The sequence below is a fragment of the Bombus impatiens genome, unplaced genomic scaffold (genome assembly GCF_000188095.3).
Source record: "Bombus impatiens unplaced genomic scaffold, BIMP_2.2 scf_0319, whole genome shotgun sequence".
NCBI classification, from domain to species: domain Eukaryota; kingdom Metazoa; phylum Arthropoda; class Insecta; order Hymenoptera; family Apidae; genus Bombus; species Bombus impatiens.
The window spans coordinates 2,585-29,997 of NT_176738.1; positions in this window are offsets into that span (position 1 = coordinate 2,585).

The window sequence follows — 27,413 nt, forward strand, 5'->3', positions numbered from 1 at the left end:
TACAATGTGTAAATGCGTAGAAAACACAAAGAGACGCAAGGACACAGAACAGATACGAGAGGGCAGTTGGAAGAAAGAAAGTAGAGACCCGATGACTATTTCTATACTTCTCTATTTCTATTGATCTTTTTTACTTTCATTAGAAATTATTTCATCATTGAACAAAACATATTTCTGATTCTTCTTGATGAAAATTATCTGAACTCCTTTCACCAACGATAAAACCATGAAATTCGAATTATTAAGCGATCATCATTTATTCGGAAGTCGTAGCGATCAAATTATGCGTGACACTCGGTAATCCTCGAGCTTTCACGCCCACTATTTTCTGCGGATGGAAACGGAGTGACGAAAAGACGAGAATTAAGAGGAAAGTCGCTGCTTTTTCTTACATGAACGCAGTCGAGTCGCAAGCGGCTGTAAAAGAAGATAGGAAGGAAGGCTGGGGCTTTGTTAAGCGCAAATTGAATGGGTAGCCGCATCCTGCTTTTTCTACCACATCGTTTTGTAAAGGCAAGCAAGGTTGCTCCTTTTTAAGCGGCGACGATCTCGCTTATAGAGATCGTTTCGATAACATACGTTCGCTGCGATTTATGCTTAAAGGAAGGATTGGGACGAAGATACGGAGCTGATGCTGAAATCTGGAATTTTTTTCAGAGATAATCGTCTGAGATATTCGCTTATACTTATTCTTAGCGTCAGTAATTTCTGCCACAACTTGTAAGATTTATCTTTATTCATTTTTATCATAATGATAGAGGACAAATCAAGAACAATTTGACAAGTTGGCTCGCTAAGAAGCTACAATGATTACAAAAGGTGTTGGAACAGAAAGTATTTTTATTTCGCAAGAAGGTAAATAGGTAAATGCTATAATAAATACAATGGTGTGCGTATACTATTTGTAGCCATAGTATTGTAGGTTTATTAGCGTGACGCCTGCTACGGTGATAGATTACTATTGCAACAAACAGCTAGAAAACCAGCTGAGAAAAGCGCCATTGGATAAAATGTATAGACCAATGTTCGTGATTCGAAGAAATATCGTGACGCTTGCAATTTATCTACAATGCGATCTTCTTAATTATTTAACCTATCAGATGCGCAAAATTAAAGAAAAATATACAACAGAATTTGAGAAAGAAATAGAAGAGAATTTATAATCGAAACGATTCTTCATGTTCTAATAGATATATTGTCTATCACTGGGTCTAATAACCGGATAAACAGAGAAAAATCACGTTGCACGCGCGGAATTAATAAATCATTATTATATCTAAACATTTGCGCATGTTCAGTTGATACGTATAAACAACATGCGGCGCTGTTTGCTGATTTCAATGCACGCAGACGCGTTAATTCGCTCAATAAATGAAAAGCAAATATTTAACGATATGGGTTGAAACTCTGCTACGGAAAGAAAAATTCTACTGAAACAGGCAGTTCGAATGAAAAAACAATGATCGCGGAGTAACCGAACGAATGTAAACCAAAAAAAAAAAAAAGGAAACAAAAAAGAATCGTTTATAGATTACAAAAACAGAGTCAATAAAAAATTGTAAACGATTCACAGGTGAATGAAACCTGAACGAATTAACTTGAAAAAGTGGGAAGCTCCGGAAGATCGCAATGCAATTTCATATTTTGCAGTCTTTTTTAATTAATTCACCATAGCTAGCATCACGTTGTTGCGTTAAGGACCATCCTCTAACGTATTCACGATTATGCTTTGTGTGGTTCTTCCGTGAACAACTGAAATATTCACAAAGAGTAAAAGGATCGGTTGTTATCTATCAAGTGTACTACGTAATAGCGGCAATTTAGAGCCTTTATGTGAGCTTGTGTGCTGGAGCACGGTCGCGTAGTCCGATGTACGGCTAGGAAAAGGGTCAAAAGAAATTATTTGTAACGCAAGAGATTCTCACATGGCAGACGAGATGCGCCCGCGTTGCTTCGTAACGTGGTACACGATGAGAAAAGGGACACACTTTGTTAAATTGCACGCAGCGTATCTCGTTTCATCTGGACGCTTTCTTTGTTCCTCGTCTGACAAAAGAAGTATCCTCGTGCAACCATCTTCCTCTGCCATCTGATAATTTTCAATGAAGAATCCGAGTTCCATAACGAGAAAAAGGAAGAGAATCGTCGATGAGCGCGGAAGAATCGTCCTGTTTTCGAAAACAGGATCCACTTAGCGTGATTGCGTGTATAAACGCGATATGATCGCAAAGAGACGAGCAGAATAGGGAAATAGAAGCGTGGAATCGTAAAACATAAATTACGAGGACCGTTAGCCATTGCTGTACGTCTCGTCCTGTCTTCCATTGTTCGTCAACTTCTCTTTGGTCGTTAAGCCATCGAACTCCTCATTTTTAATGCATTAAAGTACGCCTCTACGAATAGGTCGACCAGGAAGACACGAATTCTACAAAAATTTATCAGCGATAGAAAGGAGACGAATGAGAAAGAAAAGAAGGAATCGATTCGTGTCGAATAAAGCTGGACCGATGCCGAAGGATGATCATAATAAAACCGTGGGACCGTGTACATTCCGCGGCATAAGAACCGAGAATATTCTCAACGTAAGAAAGGAAGGTGTTAGCAAATGCATGGAAAGATAAATCGACCCTCGTCCAACGTTCATATTTTACTTCTCGTCTCTGGCTGCTATGCTCGGTACTAGGAGACGATTTAAAAAATTGCAAAGTCAAAGATGTTAAACTGGGACGCGGTAAGGAAACGTGATAAATTAATTAAAATATCAACTGACGCTCAAAGAGATAACTTGGATAGGTAACAAGCTTTCGTTTCATCTAGATCGGTTTTCAAATTTGTATATATATGTCGGAGATGAAAGGAAAACCGGAGCCTTCCCTTTGCAATTTTGGGAAAGTCTTCTAATGCTTTAGCCTAGATTTTATCATAGCTGTAATTAAACAATTGTCATTTGTAATTGTTTGATATTTGTGATAGCGAAAGTGGGTTCGAGGTAACAACCGGTCGCCGAACGTAGCCACGGTCACGGGATAAACGTTTTGTCTGACGAAGGAGTGGATCGGTTGTATCGTTCTCCCTAGAAATCACATAGAATTCTACTTTGGAGATGTCGATATAATGGGACACACGTTGTATTAGGAATCAAACTCCAGACAGAAACTGCTTAGCAACGGCGTTTGGATCTTTCTCGATGCTTCCAAAGAGTATACAACAAACTCTTGACAGAAACTGCCTAGCAACGGCGATTGGAACCTTCTCGATGCCTCCAGCGAGCATATAACAAACAAATGCAGTCGTATAGCGAAAAAGATTTTCATCAGATATTCATTCGTGCGATCGCTTTGAAAAGTGATACATCGAGCAATTTACCGAGTGTCTCAGCAATCGTATTTTTGTGCTTAAAATTATTCTACGCATAGTAAAGAGTTATCCCGTTGACCGTGGATTCGTTTGAACCCAGGATCATTGTTAATAGCGTTAATTAAATTCATTATTCGTAAAACCTATTAATCGTTAATCTCATTATTCGTTAAATTTATTATTCGTAAGACATATTATTCGTTCCTCTTATTATTCGTTAAACTTATTATTCTTTAATCTAATCATTAGTTAAACTTATTGTTTGTTAACCTTATTATTCATTAAACTCAATATTCATAATATTTTGTAAAATCTTGTATATTCGCGTAAATATAATCTCTGTTTCGTAAAACGATGGCTAATTCAAACGAAGAATCGTTACGCGCCTTAAATTCTAATGTTAACCCGACATATATTTAATGCATCGTGGAACGAAGAAAAAATCGGAGGTTAGATAAAAGGCTTAGGTATAAGAGATATAGTGCGATCGCAAGAGTAAAGTCGATTCGAATGTCGGTTCGAGAAGAATGATCCTGCATCGACGATGTTATCGCAAATTCAATTACGGACGAGAGATATAACGAGGAGTATAATTATTACGGGTATCGTGTCTTACAATCTTGCCTAGTGGTTACGCGAATCGCAATTAACCTCGCGCGTTATTTCGAACAATGTGAGCCTCGCTGTGTAACTTAATCCTATTGCAAGAGCTTCGGAATCCATGGGGAGTGTTTACGAGTACGCGGTTGGAACAACTCCCTGCCATTTGAAATTCTTATGATACCACCGAAATGAATCTCGCTGATGCATCAGAACCTATTGCACTCGAGTTACGCTTCACAGTATTTACTTTTTTTACGTTGTACTCATAGCATTTGTAAAAATTTTATTGCGCGATTTCAAGGATGCCGAATAGATGAAATTGTAACAACATTTTTATATACTGATATAAAATTCTAAATAAATATAAAGTTCAATACTAGAATAATTCAGGGATCGATTCTGAAAATAAGATCTACCTGAAAATCGAGAATCGATTTTCCACGTCCTAAACTACCACTCTTCCTCTGTCAATCTTCAATACTTTAAATAATAATTTCTTTCTTATGATCGTGTCTATTTCTAACGCTCGAAATCCTTCTTCTTCTCTAACCGTCTGTCTGTGAAATGATTGTTTGGCAAATCGGTTGTCCGTAACAACAAATAAGGCCACACTCTCCGTTAAACAGAGAAAGTCCCTTTGTTTATCCGCGTTTAAACTCTTAGGGAGTTTACATAAATATATTAAAATTCTTTAATATTCTTTGATATAATTTATTGTAATATTTAATATAATTTGGCGATGTAAAAAATATGAAGTAAGTACTCGATGCTGAACTGGCATTCTCAATATCTCTCAATACATCAAAATACTTCAAATACATTTATAAAAATATCTATATTTATCGAAGAGAAAGATATAGAAAATTCTTGAGAAAGAGGATGCAGATTATGCAAAAAAGGAGAGGAGGACTTGAGACACATATCAGAGGAATGTGAGATAACGGGAGGAGTAAGGAACGTGGTAGAAACACTAAATGAGAATGGAGAAGGACTGGCAGAATTGAAAGCGATAATACAGAAGAGAAGAGTAGCAGAAGAGGGGAAGGAACGATGGGAAGGGAACACAGCAAGGAAATAAAAGCCAAAGACGGAAAGAGCACGTAGTTATAAGCGTTAGTTATATAATAAGTTAGTACATAGAGATAGATCAAGTAAAGTGCAATAGTTAAGTATAAGCAGTTGTATATAGTTATGGAAGAGCTAGTGTAAGAGATATATAAGTGATATAATGGAATTATATAAAAGATGTGAACCGAAAGTCGTCCTAAGCCGAAAGGTATGGACTACGTATAAATAAATAATAAAATATAGAAAATTCTTGCTTCGTATCTTGCTTCGTTGCAAACTAAACCGGAGTTAGATTTTGTTATATGAAAGAGTGGAGAAATATACTAAACTGACTAAAATGAAGCGTGGTAGTGTCGCGGTATTATATCACATATTTACATAAAATACTGGAAACGTCTAACTTAACATGCCGCGTCTGCCTGTGACGGTAAAATTATTATGATCCTGGGAACATTCAATCGACCGCGTTCATTCAAGCATACAGTCAGTTAGAATTTTTCCGAAATATCATACGATCTGAACAAAAATTATTGAATTCTCTTTCATACTAAAATGATGCAATGTCTCTGACAAATACACAGGTACATATATTGTATCTTTTTATGCTCCATTTAAACGAGCTAATTTTAACGATATATATACTACATATCATGGTATTATACATATAGGTATCTACATACGTGATCCGAAATGTAAAGTTAAAAATTCATTCTATTAATAGAAAATTTGCCTTAAACAAGTTCTGGTCAATATTGAATAATTTTAGTATTTTTACGCTAGGAAATGAGCAAGAAAATATAAATATCCAAGAGCTAATTCTTAAAATATAAGAAAGAAAATATATGTAAAAATGATTACATAATGACTGAACCGTAATAGAAAGCCGGTGACTACCAATTTTTATTCGTTTAGAAAATTCACGAGTTCTTTAAAATCCTACCTCAACGATTCAGAGTTAATATAGTATTATAAAAGAAATAATCCAGAGAAACAATATAAAATTTAAATTTCTCCAAAAATCACATCTAAAAGAAATCCATATTTCGCTTACGGATCATTCCATTTAAAAAGATAAATCTGATTTCACATTTCTTGTATATAGCACAATACCATTAGAGACGATATCGCGAAGAATGAATGGAGGGCTGGAATCTCGATCGCTGCCAATCGTCGAACGATCTCCGTGCAAATGGAAGAAAATCATATTGGATCGGGCAACGATCGGCTATTCCTAATCGCCGGCTATTTCGCCGCGGCACCAAGCACGTGTATCTGATGCACCGAAATAGTGATTTGTGGACATCAGTCAAACAGTGCCACATGTTACCAGTGGACGTCATAAACGCGCGTCATATCGTTGTCGCCGGCTGCGTTTCGTGTTTCCCAAGTGCTTCTCGCTGGTACACTGCAATTCCAGCCATCGATTGTGCCAAATATCGCGAGAAGTTGCAAAATCTCGTGCGATCTCCATAGACGAATCTGATTCGACGACGATTTGGAATTAAAAAACGACTGGCAATCACTTTCGAACAATTCTGAATAGCAGAAAAGGAAAAAACGAGGGAAATAAAGGAGCAAAGGGAATCAGGTGGAAAATGAAGGCGACGCGTTTGCGAGCATTTTACTCAGCCTCGTCATCGAGCGGAAAAAGAGGCGAACTTACTGGGAAATTGAATGCAATCAAATGCAACGTTCGTACGGTCGGGCGTTCATGAGATCTCTGCGAGTTTTTGGAGATCGGTTCGTTCGTGGCAATCGTCTAGAAACTATGGCGATTCATAGGGCGAGCTTTTTTACCTCGTCTGGATTTTTCACGCGTAATGAACACCGCTGATCTATAAAGAGTGGAAAAGAATGGGGATCGATAACACTTTCTCCTGCGATGAAAATCTACTGAAGAATAAAACTTTGGTGTTTCTTCTACATGTTGTAAAACTAGAACTCAATCTCTTCGAAGTAACGAGTTTTAGATTGTTAGTTCCTGAAATTAATGAAAACGTGCAGGTGCTCTCAACAAACTTTTTGAAATTTCATTAAAACTGTAATAAGATAAGATTATTATATTGATAAAATTTGAAATCAATTTGAAAATGTATATAGAAACTATGAGATATTTATTGCCAGTAATTAACTGTCAAAATTTACTATTTAACAAATCCGCCACAAATAAGATACAAGTGATTTTCAATCGTCAAGAAGCAATTTCATGAGAAATCACATGGGGACAGATTGCCTTAACGCAAGAAAACGCTAATGCAATTGACAGCAAAGTTACACCAACGTTTCGATCATTTCACGTGTAACAACGCATCCAGACGTAAATCTTCATCCTGGGAATTCTTTGGTGATGCAATTTATTTCACGAAACCTGTATGCCGACATAAATATTTTCTCGTTTCATTCTATAATAAGGATAATTTCATCCAGACTCGTTACATAAATTATTAATTCAATAAATTACTACTTCATTCATGCGCATACTATTTGTTTAATAAATGAATACACTCACTAAAAATAATAATTTGTATATAAGTATTACAAATATTAAATTAATTATGATATGGATATTTTTACTCGCAATTTATAATCTATAGTCAATAACTTTGCTAAAATTGTATGTACGTAACAATCTTTTTACACTTTATAAGAAGATCATGTTTATTTAAATAAAGTATATTTAACATCATGCAATAACACATTTATTTTTTAATATACATAAAATAATAAGCAAACAGTTTTCGGTAACTTAGAATAGGATACATTAGGTATAAATTAATTATAAATTACATTGGATATAAAGTAACATTCTGTGGCATTTTATTTGAATAAAAATGGCGTTTCTATAATATGTATGAAGATTTCTATGAGTGACTATTGTACACTGACTAGTCAGTGTGAATATTTAATAATTTTAAAATATATGAAATGTCACAATATCAGTTAAATTCTGGAATAGTTTTATTCGATATATAATCGATTAATAACGTTCTGTAGAAAAGCTAAATCGTTAATCTTACGTGTTGATTGAAATAATGTAATATCTAATATCATGATTTAATATTTATGACAATAAGTATGCAAACTTTAATGAATCAATAACACGCTTTTCATAAACAGTAAACATCAAAGGTACATTTCGAGATGCATTATGCATATCAGCTATCTAAGAAATATTTATAACATCGACAAAAGATTCGATGCATTCCAAGGCTCGTGTGTATCGAGATCCGAGCAATTCCAGCTCTATCTGACAGCATATCGACGCTCCTTTCAACCGACAACTCTGATCTGTGATTCGATGCCGCTGATAAATCTTTGCACCACAAGAGGCTGGAGGATTTCTCCGCAGAAATATTTGAGTAGTTCGATAACGGGCAGGATTTACGCGCGACCCGTCAACGTGGATCCTTCCCAGGCTGTTCAGATCGAGCAACACACGCTACTGAGAATTCTTGGATCATCCTGTCGATATGCACACGATACGCCTTCATAGCTACATAGCGCGTTCTTCCAAACTCTTCCATCATCTCGCTTCCATCAGCTTGTAAGTGAAACTACCGTGAATAAGAAGTATATACATCCCATTTATTCGATTATACTTCGCGAGTTTGCTAATAATGATTGAAATACTTCGAATTCTTTGAAGAAAACCTTGAAATAAACAAAATCTACAAAATTTAACGAGAAAAAAGACTTGAGAAATGAAACTTTTATTCGTCCTTTCGTTCGAAATTCCATCCGATTTCGTGATCATTGTATGCTGTAACATTACGATATATTCTATATCCGAGTACGGTATATTCAGAGGGATCGAAGAACTCGATCAGAACGTGATGCATTATTCAGACCGCATTAATAAAACAATTTTTCGTTCCTGATTCCATACAAAGACAGTGTAATCTTGATAGAATAAGTTATTTCGTGTATTGTGGAGTCACAGTGTGATATCAACTCGAATCTTGTTAAACGTTCATTCGCGGATACTGTCATTGGAACCAAGGTAAACGCCGAGAAGCGTACATTTTACGAGAATCGACCGGATGTTATAACGTACGTGCGTGGAATACTCGGGACTAGACATCCGAGCGGTTTTACGCTACGCGATATTGGAATGAAAGCGGAATGACTTACGGGCAAAAGAGCTACTTTATCCACGCCATGTATCATTCGATGGAGTGGAGATATATCGAGTCGTTATTTTGGCAGTACACATTATGAAAATTGCGTAAATTAATGGACGTTCTGTGTACGACAGATTATGGAGAATTTTGGGAATAAAAGTCAATAAAATTTTATTTTATTATACAGTCAACCCTCCTATAACACGCTTAATTCGTCCCGCGTTGTATCGAAACCAAAAGTTTTGTTAAGCGAAATCAAAACAGTGTTATGGAAACATTCGTGCTATATGGAAGTTGTCCAACTTTATTAAGTCGTGTTATATGGAAGCTGTGTTATAAAAATATCGTGTTACAGGAGGACTGTATATGTCGCAATTCTTGCATCGTGTTATGTCGAAACCGTGTATTCGGAATACCATATTATAAGAGACTTTAGTGTATAAAATTTTACTTTGTTGAATTTTAATATCGTCAATTTGGAAATTTGGAAATTTTTTGTCATGTATCATTCAATGCAATAAAAATATATATAGAGTCGTTATATGAACGATAATTTATCGACAATTTGCAAATAAAGGATTACATTTTATTATTTATTTTTTAATATTGCAAGCTTCATACTTTATACGCTTTAATACTTCTAATATGTTAATGAAGATTTTCCAATTATTCGATAGGATGAAAATATATTAAGTCATTATTATGATAAAAATTACATTATAGATTGTTACACATAATAAAAATGTTCTAATTCTTCGTCACATGTCACAAGCTATAAAATAATGAAATGAATTCTTTCTAAATGTACGTTATGTAAACAATAATTTGTCGAGAATTTTTAAATAAAATACTTTATTATTTTACTAGTTTTTAATATTGTAAGCTCGATGGTTTTGCAAGTTTTAATGTGTTTGCAAAGAAATGGGGATTTCCAATTCATCGATAGAAACAATTCTCTCCTTACGTAATATTCGAAAAGTATCCTTTGTATGCAAATTGTCTGAGTAAAAGGAAGACAAATACTTTACGTAACTTCGTCACAAACATCGTAAAAGAGTCTATGTACCTCCTCTCTCTTTTTGGATAATTTTGTTATAAAGAAAGTGTGTATTTCCAAGGATATCGAACAGTTTAATGAGCACACCATGTGGTTGTTAAAAATTAATGACATTAATTTTTAATCATCAAAGCAGTATTAAGATGTCAACTGCAAAAATAGATTTTCGTATTTTTGATACGATTCGATCGATACGGTTCGATATTAAAATAGATTTTCGTCATTAGGCTGTGGATGTTTACGTAAATCCATATTTTTATAAATACAATTAAAAAAATGGAGTGTAAACGATGATTTGTTTCACATGCTACTTAAGTCAATCAATAAGTGAGTTACTCTTGTCTGTAAAGAACATAACCACTAAAGAGAGTATAAATGAATAAAGAAAGTATTGATAACATAAAATTGTATATAATTAATACTTTTCAACATAATTCCCCGGCATCAGCAAACATTTGTTATAAGCAGAAACTAATTTATGAATTGCATGTTCAAAGCATTCAAGTTTTCATTTTCCAATACCATTTTAACATTGATCGTATAACAGCGTGTATTTCAAATCTGGACGCATTTGTTACATGACGCTCCATGTTTAACATACTATAACATGCGATTGACTGCAATCAAGTTGGTACTTACTATGCATCAATGTTATTAACTGACCTATGTATCAATGTAGATCAATATACAATCAAATATATATTTACCCTTGCGTAGATAAATTCAATTAATTCGTTCCGTGTTAAGTGAAACCAAAACAGCGCGATGGAAACATTTGTGTTATATATACAGGGTGGTTGGTAACTGGTGGTACAAGCGGAAAGGGGATGATTCTACGCGAAAAAAGAAGTCAAAAATATGAAGTAAAAATTTTTCGTTCGATGCTTTGTTTTTGAGAATATCGACTTTGAATTTTCGCTCGGTATGCGTGCACTTTATCGCGTCTCGTTATAACGGATCTCACTGTAGATCGTTGTCTCGATGGAAAAATTAAAAAAAAAATTTTTATTCTATATTTTCGACTTCTTTTTTCCAACCAGCCTGTATATGACCAAGTTTATGGAAATCGTGTTATAAAAATATTATGGTATAGGAGAGCTATCGAAATTTTTGCACCGTGTTATATCGGAACCGTGTTTTCAAAGTACCGTGGACTATGTGGATTGAGTATATTACGAGTATTATATTTTGGATATCTTACGAAATCTTGTATTCTGTGCATTTTTGCATTTTAAATTACCCATAAGTGCATAAACATCTGTTACCCATTCATCACCGTACAATATGTCTCGTCAAGGAATTCTACTTTCAACTTTTTCCGAAAGCATCCAAAAATCGCTTTTGCATATAAAAATCGTGCAGCGTCGCACCGAAGATTTTCGCCACGAAATGGAAAATAACAAGGAAGAGAAAAGAAAACGATGGAGGATGGAGAGGGGGAAAAAAGAAAGGACAACAAAAGAAGCATCGCGATTGGCCAGAGGCGTCGAATCAAATAGTTCGAAAATTTCATTCCTCTGCGGCCGTGCAAACAACGATGAAGCACGCGAGCGCTTCCTTTCGCTGGCGAAACGCAATATGCCTAGCAGAGTGCTGCGAACAACTCGCTCGGAGCATGTTCGACAACAGAGATCCAATTTCGGGCGGCGACGTTAAGCGGCATACGCCGATTTCAAAGCCTATCGATCGTCGAAGGCTGTGGCGACGACGATTCAATTTTCTCCCCGGCGACACTTCACGACACGACCCGATAAAGCGGCAAGGTTAATCGCTGTAATACGGATTGCACGCGTTAACCTGGCACGCGCGTGTTAAACGAACCTTCGCTCGCGATACGCACACCTGCAGCAGGCTCGTATTAAATTTTCACAGGCTTACCCTCTGTAAGTAACGACTCTGCAAATATTCTTTGTTAACGACCCAGTACGTTTGCGTCAATTGTTGTTGAGTGATTTTTCCAAAATTCTTCTTTTTATTTATTTTTAGGGGATCCATGGTTAATTGTAACAATAGTTTTAAACGATCGTTGTTTGACAGATTTTTTAGAAATTCTACAGTTTATGTATTTTTACAGGATGAATAGAGGTAAGTATAAATAATGGCTAAGTAATGATCGTTGCTAAGAGACCCTTTCGAAAATTATTCATCTTTTAATGTCTATCGATAAATGGAGAATGAGAACAGATTAATAGATCAATAGTAAGAAGATGTATGTATTACGATGATAAATCATATTTAAATTTGTTGAATGTTTAAATGCAAAAATAAAATTATCTCTTGCTACTATCATTGAACAAAACTGTTGGGTATTAACAATTGAAGGAAATAATGATTCATAAGGAGCAGTATAATTTCCATTATACAGGAATTAGATAATACAATATTACTAATCAAATTATAACTGTGGCTAAAATTTTAACACTGAATATCGAATTGCGAATTCTGAATTATTAATCTGAAATTTTTACTATATAAACGTTAAAATACATAGAACATTAATAGTTTCTCGTTTAGAGCGCCAATTAAAATAGATGAATAATACAATCAAACAATTTTATTGGAAAAGTAGCTGGCAATTGTGGCATTCCGGTCACGTGAAGAATGAATTGCCTTGATATTCGCGTTCGTCTCGTAAACGACTTGATTTTAATTCGATTTCTCGAATAGGCCGACGACCGGCATACACGATTTTTATATATTTTTTAGATATATAAAAATATTCTTTTTATTATTGACACAACTTTTTCAATATTTCTTGATTAATTAATAAACACCGTTCAGCCTTGCAACTGTTATTAGACGATATTTAATTATCAAAATTGATGGTTGAAAAGGTTGAATACGTTTGAAAACCGTTCATCAAATATTTGTACGTCAATATATTCACGTGAAACATATTGACGTAGCAATGAAATCTGCTCCAGCCCCAGAATATTAACAAATAGAGCTCCGTGTTTCCCTCTGAAACCATAACTCCACGAACAAATACAACGAACTGTCCTGTTACATATTCATTAGCAAATTGACAAATACAATAGATACACGCTAATCGCGTTTTCTATTTCTCTTTGAAACCTTCCGAAACTATTACCAAAATTTCTTACCTCGAACACTTCTAGCCGTTTTACACACGAGTCTAACATTTTACAAGAACATAATACCATTGGAGAAGATGGTCGAAGAAAAGGTAAACCAGATTGTAGGAATGTTTCAAGTTCAAACAAGATCCGCCTATGAAAGCTCAAACGAACCGTAACTTGGATAGTCTAAGCGTTGTTAGTGTCACGACCGGCATACTTCAAATCCGATGACTGACGATAGAGATAAAGATGTGGCGGCACTCGGCGACAATGTATATCGCTGAAGTGTCTAATGAACCATCAACATCCCAACGGTCCTTCCACCGAAGGTTCTAGAAGAAAGAGCACATGGCAACGATCGCGGACGCCTAGCAAATGCATGGACGGTGGGGATGTTGAGGGATGACAAAAGAAAGTAATCGGATTCGATCGAAAGAAAAATCATAAGAGTCAGTCTTAGAAAGTCACGCCTAGAGTTCGAAAGTAGATTGTAAAGAGTATTGATGTTAGAAAAAAAATAAAGTTTTCTTTTTTTATTTTTCACCTCAAATTCCTTTTTTATTTTGTTATGTTACGTGACATTAGCGTGGTCCTTCTCCCTACGTGAGCCTCCTAGTAGCCGTTGCTAACAATCATAACGCAGTGACGAAAATCGGCCAAAGACCAATTGGCACGTACCTCAACCGTGTTTAATACTTTGTCTGCCACGCCGAAATCACATGTTTCACTCGGGGCGCCACGGGAGTATTTTTATTATTCAAAGCATATAATGGCAAAATAATAATAAATTGATCATGTAAGACAACATTCTTCCCCAATGGACCGTTTATCTTATTGGTGGTCTCGGGTGATCACCGTGGCGCTGTAACCCCAAAATCTCTTACCCTGACGTCACCTTAGGCGACCACCTCTAGATATCCTCCGGACAGTTGACACCTCGCCACCCTGATAAGGAACTTCCAAGAATAATATCCTCTCCACCATTTCCATTGTTCTCGCTTAGTATTCAGACTCCGAATAATGACGGCCAAACCAGTCTGAATTATAAGCCGATACTTGAGCGTTGTAATATTGGTACTCAAGGGTCTTGGACTCTTGAGAAATAAAGTTTTTATATATATGTCGGAGATGAAGGGAAAGCCGGAGCCTTCCCTTTGCAATTTTGAGAAAGTCTTCTAATGCTTTAGCCTAGATTTTATCATAGCTGTAATTAAGCAATTGTCATTTGTAATTGTTTGATATTTGTGATAACGAAAGTGGGTTCGAGGTGACAACTGGTCGCCGAACATAGCCACGGTCACGGGATAAACGTTGGTGACGAAGGTGTGGATCGGTTGTATTGTTCTCCCTAGAAATCAACAGAATTGTATTTTGGAGATGTCGATATAATGGGACACACGTTGTATTAGGAATCAAACTCCAGACAGAAACTGTCTAGCAACGGCGTTTGGATCTTTCTCGATGCTTCCAAAGAATATACAACAAACTTTTGACAGAAACTGCCTAGCAACGACGATTGGAACCTTCTCGATGCCTCCAGCGAGCATATAACAAACAAATGCAGTCGTATAGCGAAAAAGATTTTCATCAGATATTCATTCGTGTGATCGCCTTGGAAAGTGATACATCAAGCAATTTACCGAGTATCTCAGCAATCGTATTTTTTTGTGTTTAAAATTATTCTACGCATAGTAAAGAGTTTTCCCGTTGACCGTGGATTCGTTTCAACCCAGGAACATTGTTAATAGCGTTAATTAAATTCATTATTCGTAAAACCTATCAATCGTTAATCTCATTATTCGTTAAATCCATTATTCGTAAGACATATTATTCGTTCCTCTTATTATTCGTTAAACTTATTATTCTTTAATCTAATCATTAGTTAAACTTATCGTTTGTTAATCTTATCATTCATTAAACTCATTATTCATAATATTTTGTAAAATCTTGTATATTCGCGTAAATATAATCTCTGCTTCGTAAAACAATGGCTAATTCAAACGAAGAATCGTTACGCGCCTTAAATTCTAATGATAACCCGACATATATGTATATCATCACGAGAGTTATTTTTTACGTGACAGCGCCTTGGTAACAGTTGATGGCGATGTATTATAACAAGGCTTCGTTTATTTCAACAAATCATTCGCATTTGTCATTTCGTCGTAAGCAAAACGTGCCGAATATATTGTTGAAATGTGTAGAAGATATTAGTAAACAGTATTTGCTCATTCTAAATGTCGAGTTATCATTAGGTTTAGGGGCGTGTAACGAATCTTCATTTGGATTAGCCGTCTTTGTTGTACAACAAAGATTATATTTACTGGTATAAATATGGTTTTTACACAACTTGACAAATAACCGTGATGATTAGACACTCGAGATGTTAATGACAATGATTTTACGTTCAATAACGAATCCACGGTCAACGGGGAAAGGTCTTTGTTCAATAGAATATATTTTGAAACACAAAGTGACGTTCGCTGGGACGCTGGGTATATACCGCTCGTAAAGACGATGTTAAAACTCTCCAAGGAGATGGCACGAATAAAAGACTGATGAAAACTTTCCTCTCCTTACGATCGCGTTTGTTTTGTTGTATACTAGTCGGGGATATCAACAAAATTCCAACCGCCGTTGCTAGGCAGTCCGACGTAGCGGCAACATTGTCCCTGCCCGGAGTTTGATTATGAATACAACGTGTGCCCCATAATATTGACACTTCTGAGGCAAAACCACACATGGTTTGATTTGTCCTCGAACCCGTGTGCCGCTACAACTATATTTTTTTAAGGAGAACTATACAACTACTCCATACCTCTGTTAGGTAAAAACGTCCATCCCGTGACCGTGGCTACGTTCAGCGACCAGTTGTGTCACGTCGAGCCCAAGCTCACTGTCACAAATCTCTGGCAAACATAATCGGATTGAATCATAAACAACTATCTAAGTTTTATTATTTAATTACAGCTATAATAAATAGTCTAGACTAAAGTATTGGGGATTTCAAAAATTCCAAAAGAAAGGCTCCGATGTCCTTTCATCCCCGACATGTATATAATAGTAGGGTATGTTCACACTTCTAACTATTAATTATATGACTATAAAGCAGCATTTACGATTATTTTCTAAGGTGTATTTATAATAATATTCGTAGATTACCCCTCAAAGATATGGATGCAAACACAGTGCACCGTTAGATGCAAGATTTGTTCTCATTTTTTTTATTGATGTTCTAATAAACATGTTTAATTGTTCAATAGGGCACTTTTTATTTCAAGGTACTTTTTATTTGTCGCTTATATCCAAAATCCCCTAATTGTCAATTTTCATACCATTTTTACAATCGTAAGTTCAAGCGCTCCTGTCATCAATGACCACTGTGGCATCACAGGAGAAACCGTGGTCATATGCGACCAATGTGGAAGTCAAAGTGTTAAGGCCTTCGATAAAGGATTGTTTCAACCGAGGGAACATCTTACCAGGCTAACTTCGAAACGCGTGACTTTTGATTTGGATCCTCTGTGCCTTGTATACCTCTCGACGAACGATCAATCTTCTGGAAAATTGAGATTATCGCGGGTCGACCTGCTTCTTTGTAGACTTTGAACCCTTCTCCTTTTGCTGTAAGAGGTCGTGGAAGAACGCAGTGAGCTTTGATTACTGTAGAAGAAACATTGAAAAAAAGATGGGAAAAAATCTGCAGTCTGAAGTTTCTTCAGTGCAGTAGGTACAAAAAAATGCAAAATTAGTTTTCATCTTAAAAATTAAACTTTATCCAATATTACACTTCTCTATAGTTCTTTATCTTATACGTGAGGGTAAAAAATTTACATTAATTGTTTGCATTAATTTTTTTTTATAATTTCCATTATGATAATGAAACTATAACGAAGAAAGAGAAAATTTTCTGGAAACTTATTTTTGGCAGTAAAACTCTTCTTTCGTCCTATCAGATATTAGTATGATTGTTTTTCATCAATAACCAGTCAAAATACAAAATGTTCATTTATAATTGCATTGTCGTTATATGATTGAATTTGAAATAAACCTAAAGAAACGTAGGCGATATTAATACCATGAATTATAGTAGAATCTTTCTTATCGAGAAAGGGGGACGATTTCTGAAATGAATACTACATTTCGCCGAGATATATCTTACATCTTCATCGTTCAATTCCGGGATATAAGCGTAGATCGAACGAGGGAACTTTTATTTGCTCAATCATATTACGTAGCCCTGGATGCCAGAGGAAGCTCCACGAGTCGAATAAGGTCAATTCTTTGTAATCGTTTTCCACGCAATGACAGCTTGATCTTTCAACTCTCGAAAAAACTCACGGACCCTATCATTCTCTCCGATAGATACAGAATTCCCTCGATGATACAATTGACCAGAAATCGTCGACGGGAAGCTTATCATTTTCTCATTTATAAAAAGACAAAGTCCCTGGTCGATGTCAAAGGATAACAGATAACGAAATGACTAATTGCTTGAAGATCAAGATTTTACTTAAACGACTTTAGTCCCAAGTACAATATAGACCTCTGAAATAGTAGTTCCTCGCAGCGGGATATTACATAAATCTCTGCTTCGAATTAACTAAAGGAACACGTTTGAAGATATTTGCTCGAGAAGTGAAATCATTTTTCGTGGGTAAAATAATTTCTCTTCAAGCTGAAAGTCACTTCGCTATTTCCCGCACGTTCCCGCATCAACTTCTCCATCGACTCGCGAATACCACCTTTCCTGTCCAGAGAGTATTTTTCGAGCTCGAGGAATCCTCGAACGTGTCCAAAAAATATCAAGGATTAATGTTTAAAGGAAAAACGGACAATCTTGTTTCATCCAAAATTTAAACTCGATGATTTTAAATATTTCCATTGGGAAAAGTGCTTGGAAAATCCAAAGCTTCGAACGTGTATTAAAGCGAAGTGGGTTTACTTCGAGTTGAGGATATTAACCTACATATGGCTATCATATTTCCAAAGATATTTAGATTTATCTCGCGACTTCTTAGTTCTGTTCACGCAGCGTACTATCCTTTTAAAAGGATAAAAAATGAGAACAAATTTTGGAGAATTAAGGTAATAATCAAACATTTAATTAATATATTTCATTTGGAACGTATATTGGAAAAATATTTTGAAAAAAAACTCGTTTTAGTTTGAACCCAAAAAAAATCTTTGATATTTCCGGAAAATGCCCAACAAGAAATTTAAGCGAGAAATTGCGCATATAAATAATGATTCTTTCATATTTCCTGAAATTTAAGAAATTTTCTAAAAAATACGATACAGTCAAATACGAAAAAACGTAGCGAGGTTAATATATTTAATTGCAAACTTGATGATCTATTTTGAAAAATTTCATCAAAAAATGCGAACGTTAATTAACTAACTCTCTGTTTAAATTAACGTAAGCTCTGTGAAATGAAGCTTATACAAACATCTCACTGGAATCAAGATTCCATCCAGGGAGTTAACATAACTTCCATCGCGCCCATACGCGATTTGAACATTCCACCGCAAGTTAATCGACGTTCTACACGAAATTCATCAGCTTTGTCGCGCGTACATACCAGAGCAAACGTTCAATTCTGGACCAATAGCCATTACGTCACGGGATAATCAAAATCTCAGCACGTACAGCACGTATTATATTCCCGATCGTAAGTTTGTCAAGGATTCTACCTTGAATTAATCAAACTTTATGTGAAAGTGCTTTGTAGGGTGAAGTTTGTCGAGGACTGTAAGAGACCCGTATGATATGAAATTTCTCGATCGACCGTTTGCTAATAATTTTGTTTCTTTGGCCAATTCTCCTAATTACCATCGACGCGAGCTCTAAACGAGCCAAGAAGTTCTTAGTGCTTAGGTCAAAGAGAATCACGAAGAATGCCAAGTTTAAACTGGAATATTCTTAAGTAACTTTAGGAAAATCTTCGTTGATAATTAACACAATAATACAGCTATACCAATACTACTACATGATAATACTAATTTATAATTAACTTTATTTCCAAAAATGCTTACTGTTCTTTAATTCCCTAAAATTGTACTCACAGAAGGTAACAGATCTCATTCGAAATGTTGCAAATATTTTTCTAACACTTTTCAAATACATGACATGGGTATGGGTAGTATGAAATGTTCGTAATGTTTTTGACATTCGATACCTACATTCTGCTGTATAGATTGATTGTTTGGTTAAATTGAAACAGGATTTATTTTATCTGTCAAATAACAAAATACTGCATCGACGCAAACACTACTCTTATTGTTAGTTGAATGTTAAATATAAATGTTAAAATTAAAAAGCAAAATTCAGAATTGATTCAAAGAATAAATGTTATCTTTCAATAAACGTGTTATTAGTAAAGAAAAAGTATTGTTTACAGTGATTAAAATAATATTACGATAGTATTGTTGTGGAATGGTGTGACGTTAGCGAAAGACGTGGCTGATTGTTTATAAACGTTGTTAAGATATGTTAATGTTGTTAAGGAGTGTTGTGACCGTTGCCAGGCTTTGTTACAGTAATGGTAATGGTCAGAGTTGAATTAATCGTGATCGAGAGAAGTTCATCGTGTTGCTGTGACGTAGAAATAGTGATAAGCGAATTCGTGAAGTGCGATATTATATTCAATTTTGTGAGAGTGTTACAATATTGTGTTTATCATATTGTCTTTTCTGTTAATTTATAATAAACATTCCTACATTGTTACAAGACGATAAAATTAAAACAAAATTCTCATGGTGTTAAGTTATATCTACAACAATGAGAAATATTTATATCGAGACACATTCTCTTTAAATTCTTTTTAACAGACAAACTTTTTTAACAACTCGATAATTCTTTCACTCTAAAAATACCAGAGTTTTTATTTTCTAATATTCCTTTTAAATACATACGTTGAAAAAGATTTCTGTTGAATTATTTTAAACTTATTTTAAACGAAACACGGAGAAACATTTACGTACATCTCCTTAAAATCCAAAAACACCCGAATATTTGCTTTGAAACGAATCATCTTTGTTGATTCATTTTAGAAACCATTGGTTGAAACTTAACTGGTCTTTCTAGCGTTAACGAACCACGTTTCCTTCAATCACCTATCATCCTCACACCCTACCGATCACCTGTCACGTCGAGTCAACTTGATAAGTGCGTATCGTGGTCAAATCGAAAGCTACAAGTCAAACACTTCTCTCGTGTAGAACACGAACGTGTTCCCATACAGCACGTTGTAATTCGCGCGTCACTTATCGGTTCTGTACTCTGTGCTACTTCCCTCACACGTGGAAATCACGGTCGGGCACACGTTTTATGCAGCCGCGACTCCACACAGGAAAGGATAACATTGCAACGCGAAACCACGGACGCTTCCGGCGATCGGCTGCCACATAACGGCGTCATTGATCAACAGAACGTTTCATTTGGCTCGATAGAGGGACGCGAAATTCCTGTTGGAAGTCACACTCGTTCGCGTTTATTATGCACTGTCCCGTGAATCGACTCATTCAGGTGCAAATCGAACCGAATTGCGGTCGAGTGTCGGCCGGAAAGCGTTCGCGCATACTGTTCACGTGATTACCTATTAATCGGCCGATGAAAAAGTTTGTCACCTCTTCCTGACGCTCTATTCCAATGGTTTTGAAGTACTATGTAGAGGATTGTGTAGGTGTTTATTCTCTGTATAGGTTGGTTGGTCTGTTCGAATAACGAGATAACTCGATGTTGAAATCCGTCAAGTGTATTTTTAAATAATTAATAAATAAATACAGATAATGTCGTTAAGACGCTCGTACTAACAAATTCGCTAAGACAGTGTATAATCGCTAAAATACTCGCTGATAACTCGTTGGTAACTCTGATATAGACTGGTCGGAGGAGAGCCGGAAAATTCAAATTCGTCTTCGTTTAATAGTTGCACGCAGCGGCGACATTGTTTTGCCCCAAGTTTATTTATTATACATTGTGTGTATCCTAACGATATTGATACTACCACATGATTTGCATCGTCCTCCAGCTGGTGTGTCGCTACAATCGGAACTGAAGGGTTGCAGAATTTTGACACGTTGGGTGTCACATGAATTTTGTGTGTTTATCCATAATGTTGAAGGACAATCAGTTGTTCCAAAACGGTACACTTTTATATGATGGATACTCTCAAAAGCTAAACTAAACTAACTGCATCTTTTTGTTTCTATTCGAATATAAAATTAGTATTTTAGAAGGGAGGATGAAGTGGAAGGACAGAAAAATATTAGCAAGATTCAAATGTGGAAACGAGACCAAAGCAAGGGAATATTGGAAAGAAGAGGGAGAAAAAAGATACAGATTATGTAAAAGGAAAGAAGAAGACCTGAGAATGCGAAAAAATAGGAGGACCAAAGGACACAGAAAAGATACTAAACGAGACTGGAGAAGGACTAACGGAATTAAAAACAATAATGGAGAAGAGAAGGGCAATACAAGACGGGGAAGAACGACAATAAGGAAGCACAGCAAGGAGGCAAAAGCCCAAAAGTTGCCATAGTTTTAAAGACAGAATAATTAAGGGAGTGCGATATAATACAGTGGATAAGAGGGAAGGTAGATATATAGGGTGGTTGGTAACTGGTGGTACAAACGGAAAGGGGGTGATTCTACGTGAAAAAAGAAGTCGAAAATATAGAATAAAAATTTTTCGTTTGAGACTTTGTTTTCGAGAAAATCGAAAATCTCGATGGAAAAATTAAAAAAAAAAGTATAAAAAAAATTTTTATTCTATATTTTCGACTTCTTTTTTCGCGTAGAATCACCCTCTTTCTGCTTGTATCACCAGTTATCAGACACCCTGTATAAGAAGCGAAATAGGTAAACGAGATGTAAAACCGAAAGCTCGTCCAAAGTCGAAAGGCACGCATTAAGCATTAATAAATAATAATAATAATATAAGATTAGTATTGAACTTTTCAAAAAACAAATAACTAAATTATATTTACGCTTGTTTATTGTCAGAACATTTTCTAAAAAGATCATAAATTTTAATGTATATTTCTTTAAAAATGGTATCTGTGATATTGTAAATTGTAAAAAACATTTATGACACCATCATCTTCCTCCACTTCTTAGTTTGGGGAATTGATCTTATAGTTTCCGCACGATTCATATAAGTTTCCGAAAAGAATAAAATTATTTAATCTTTTTATAGTAACATTCAGTACTTCATATCATTGCTACGGTATTAAAAATGTTAGAAGTTTCACAAATATGACTGTCCTTTTAATTCAAATGCTTTAATTAATTCCAATGTTGCTGACCACTTATGACCATCACTGACAAATCTACTTCCGGTCACCGGTAGTTTTACAGTAATTAACGTGTAAAATTTTCCACTAAAAATGATAAAAAGGTAAATCTCGTGACTGAAAAGAAAAATTGCATTCTATCGTTTAATGTCGGAAAAGGAAGGAAATTTCGTACGAAGAAGACAGGGAAATCTGAAAGTCTGATGGTACGGTGGGAAAGGTGAGGAGAAGTTGCTAAATTGCGAATCATTGTAGCGAGGTTTTGCATTACTTTTCCAAAGTACCTCACCTTAAAAAGAAGGATTATGTTGCCGCAACCGGGCGTTGAGGAAATGCATGTAAAAATAAGACGAAGCTCCTGAAAACCTTAAACCACAACGACACTGTAGAAAAGAGGAAGCAAAAGTCTCTACGTTTTCAAACTACGGGCCACGAGCTTTGCCAATTTGCATTCTTCACGGCTGTCAAGATCTCGGTCGTTTTGTTCTCTATTTCCTTCGCGTCTCTTATTTCTACACGAGTGAAATTTAATACAACGATTAAAATCTGAGGAAAATACGTTTACAACAGAAGATGATAAAAATAAAATTCAATTTTCCAATGTTGAAACACAAATTTGTGTAATTGATATCTTCTTCTTGCCAGAGGAAACAATATACTCTGCGCAGTATGAACATTACAACGCGTCAAACCCACATTCTGAACATTCCGTACGCGTTTACACTAAATTGTATCGGATAAAAACGTCACCATATAAAACTCTTCTAATGTACCAGTAGATACAATATGAAATTTCTCATATTTAAGCAAATTCATATTCTCAGTTGAGAGTTAGAAAAATCGAACCGAAGCAATAATTTGTTTGATCTGTTAAATATTGCAAGAAGTATTGTACTATACATTGACTATCCTACGTATCTTCACATATTGTGTTATGTATTCTATGGATTTTTACATTTTTAAATCTTCCATAAATGAAAACCATTCGTTAGATTCAAAGATATAAGTTTGTTCTATAAGTTGCTTATGAGTTAAAATTTTCTAGGAACCAAAGATATAACTATTAAGGCAAACGACATTTTGATATCTTCAATTTCTATGTAATATGTTTCCAGATTAATTTTTATACGAGTATGTCTAACACATGGTTCCATGATCCGATATTGTATACACCAAATACACCGCCTCTGTTACTGGGTGATTTTATTTGTGACAAATATGCAAAAACTTGCATAATTTTCAAGCAGTTCTCAGCTATGAACGTGCATGTATCATCTTTAAGGAAAAGAAAACTTGGTCTAAATAAATTGTAATTAAGCGGCTTTTTAAGCGGCGAAGTTGAACCCACTCGCCCGCGGCAAGTAGATCTTTTTTCTTCTTCCTAGTGTTACGTAATGCAAAATATGCGAAAAAGTTATGAAAATAGGCGAGGATTGTCGACCAAAGTCTCTCGCCCTCGGAAGGTTGGCAGCGGTGTAACGAGAAAGAAAGATTCTTCGCTTTCAAACGAAGGATCCCTTAATGTGCACATTACTAAGTAATTAATTACTTAGCTTGGCCGCTAATTAAGAACTTTTGTTCTTTACCTACACTTCTCTGTCTCCAGCTCTTTGATGAAGTCGATGCGTCAGAAGCATCTCTGTGTATTCACTGCTCTTTTTTTCTCTTCCCTGTTAATTATGGAATTATTAAGTTCCTCAAGAAGCTTATCAAAGTCGACATTCTGCAAACTATGCGTCTTTTCGTAACTTTTAAGAAGGAAGCGTAAGAAGGACTGAACTGTAAATAATACGCATTAATACCAACCAGTTATTAACTTTGAGATAAACATTTTTGTTCGACCTTCAGGGGATTTGAAATTTTTTAATCTGAATACATTAATGAAGAAAGTGCGACATTTTGAATATTCAAAAAGATTGAAACTGAATTTTCGTTTTGCCAAACTTGTCTTGTAAGTGGCAACTCTTAGAATAGAATTTCAAAATCTGATTTATGTTCTCCGTTTTTTACTCTGTCTTATTATAGTATTACCATGTTCCTTGAGAAATTTACCATAGTCGATATCTTGTAAATTTGCATCTTTTGGAAGCTATTAGGAAAACGTTATTAAAGAAGCTATTAAAAGGCGTGAACTGCGTATAATATTGAATTAAATACCAATCACCCATTTTCATTAACTCTGAAGCAAACACTTGTTGTTCAGTTCTCCAAGGATTTGAAATTTCGAAAGCCTAATACTAAGTGTAAACTTAAAGAATAGAATCTTAAAATCTGACTACCAAAGTCCAAACTTTTTACACTCGGCGTCAGTAACTCCGTTAAGTCCGTAGAAACTGCGTTGAAGTTCCAACTTGGAGCAAGTTTACCACGGAAGGAAAGAAGGGAAAAATCGAGACTTAAAAAACAAAATAAAGGAAGAAGAGCGAGAGGAAAGGTCCCCGAAGAAACGTGCAGCCCACGTGGAGCTACTCGAAACTCAATTTTCCTTATGCGCTTTGTAGCTTTCTATGGTGAATAAGGTAACCCTTGGTAGAGAGTATCACGTACAGCACGAATTCTTTGTGCTCGTATGAACGAGTAGAATGGGTATCAAGGGCTGAACGTAGAATCGGTAGTATACTTCTGAAAAGAGTATTTGAGGTAATTCCTCCGTCCCAACGGTTTACCATGAAATTAACAGTTTAAACTCTGTTGGCTGCTACCATGTTCGTGAAACAGATCATGAAGCGAATAAAAAAAAAGTTATTTGCTAATAGGAAATATAAATGAAGGTTCTTGAAACATGCGAAGTTAACAGTCTAATCATCTATCTGTCGTCAAATCTTTTTACAAACGTTTTTAGAGCAATAATCTACCCAATCACAAGTCCTGTTGCAAGTAAGTGTAAGTGTAATTTTTTCAAGTTTCAGAGATTCGCATAATCTTGTTTTCTGTATTATATTATTATTATGTTTATTATATTATTTCCTCTTCATAGATTCTACAATTTTATAAAAGCTAACAAAGTTGAAGTATTTACGACATTACGATAAAGTATAGTTATATATCATATAGTTGCCAATAAATTAAGCAGGAAACATTGAGCATTTAAATATCAATTAAGTGTCCAATGCCTTATCAATCTAAACATAAAGTTAGATAAGTAAAAAATGGTAAAATAATGTAGTACGATGGGAATGTAAATAATCCTCAAAAATAGTGAATATTATCGATTACAATGAATTTTAAAATTTAGAGTCATAAAGCGACGAAAAAAAAACAAAAACGAACCTCCTGATTCCCATAATAATAAATGTTATTTCAAAAATACCATTTAAAGAAATAATGGATTCCTATCCCGGAAGGAGACACGAATAAAAGTGCGAGAAGGAAATATAGTTACTCGGAATGCTCTTCCACGTTTGTTGCAAGACACCGCGCCGTGACAGCTTTTCCTTCGTGCCTCTACCGACATTCCTTTGGCTCGTCCCAGTGGAAGACCTCGTCATCCCTCTTTATTCTACTATTCCCTTGTTTCCAATCGCCACCTCAGCAACGGCCATCCCCCTCGGGCCATCCCGCGGGAAGACAGCGGTACCTAATTCCCACTGGGAGAATCATCGGAAACAAAGAAGCCGCCGATGATGTGTCTGGCGGACCATTCGGCTGGATAATCTGGCTACCATTCCAGAAATGGGATCGATGAAGAAGAAGGAACGAGAATTCGGTGGCGGATTTCGTTTTCAGCCGGGGAATTGGAAATATTGAAGTTCTGACTTTCTCATTCGCTTTTTTTGCGATTTTCGTAATTCCACCCCAATTCGTAGATTATGTTTATCGAATTTGTATTAGATGTGCACGAAGTAGGGTCAGTCGTAAGGATAACGCATTTACGAGGGTCAGCGAGTGACTCTGTACCTATCGGCTCGTATGTTTATGTTTTGTCAAACACAACTTGGAAAGGATACGTGATACGCCACATGGAAACCCCCATGTGAAATGCAAGGACGTAAGATAACGGACAGGGAATGATGGAGGATGTTTGTTAGGTGGCAACGAGGCCACTTCCCTTCGTAGGAGGGTCATTCCTTCCCGTAACACGAACGAGCAGTATTGTATCGAGTCGGAGGTCAACTGAACATCTTAGAAATAGCGACAGTGAAGCGCAATTCAAATTGTATAATTGTATAATTATATATGTTTATAGAAATATAAACCATTGCAAAACATATGTTTGTTACCGAGTATTAACTGACTGAAAGATAGAACATTAAATGAAGTTATTTTGACTGTTATTCGTTATTTGAAGCTTCGAATAATAGTAGCTAGCTTGATACCACAAACCATATACATGTAATATCTTGATATAATATGTTTACAAAGGAATGGATGATACAGATGTTAATTGGACAGAAAAGACGATTGTAGTTCAACCTGAACTATTCACGCCAAACGTACAGGAAGCAGCACAACTAAATGATTAGAATACGACTCGACTTTCACAAAATGCAATCAACACTCTCTCGGTAACGCCACTCGCAAGCTCTCCTTCTCGACTCGCACGCTCCTCGACTCGCACGCTGCTTCTCGACTCGCACGCTGCTTCTCGCCTCGCACGCTGCTTCTCGACTCCGCACTCTCTGGCCGTTGTAGCCTTCTCTTGTCTTTTCCTAGGCCCACCGCACACGTGTTCTGCAGACGCTCGTAGCTAGGGTCACGTAGGTCTTTTCTACGAAACTATGCACTTGAAAAGACCGATGACACATTGATGGACCCGACGGCGCCTCGGCTCTCGCGACATTGTTCATGGTTCGCCCGATATCTCTTAGGCTTTTCGTCCACGATACTACA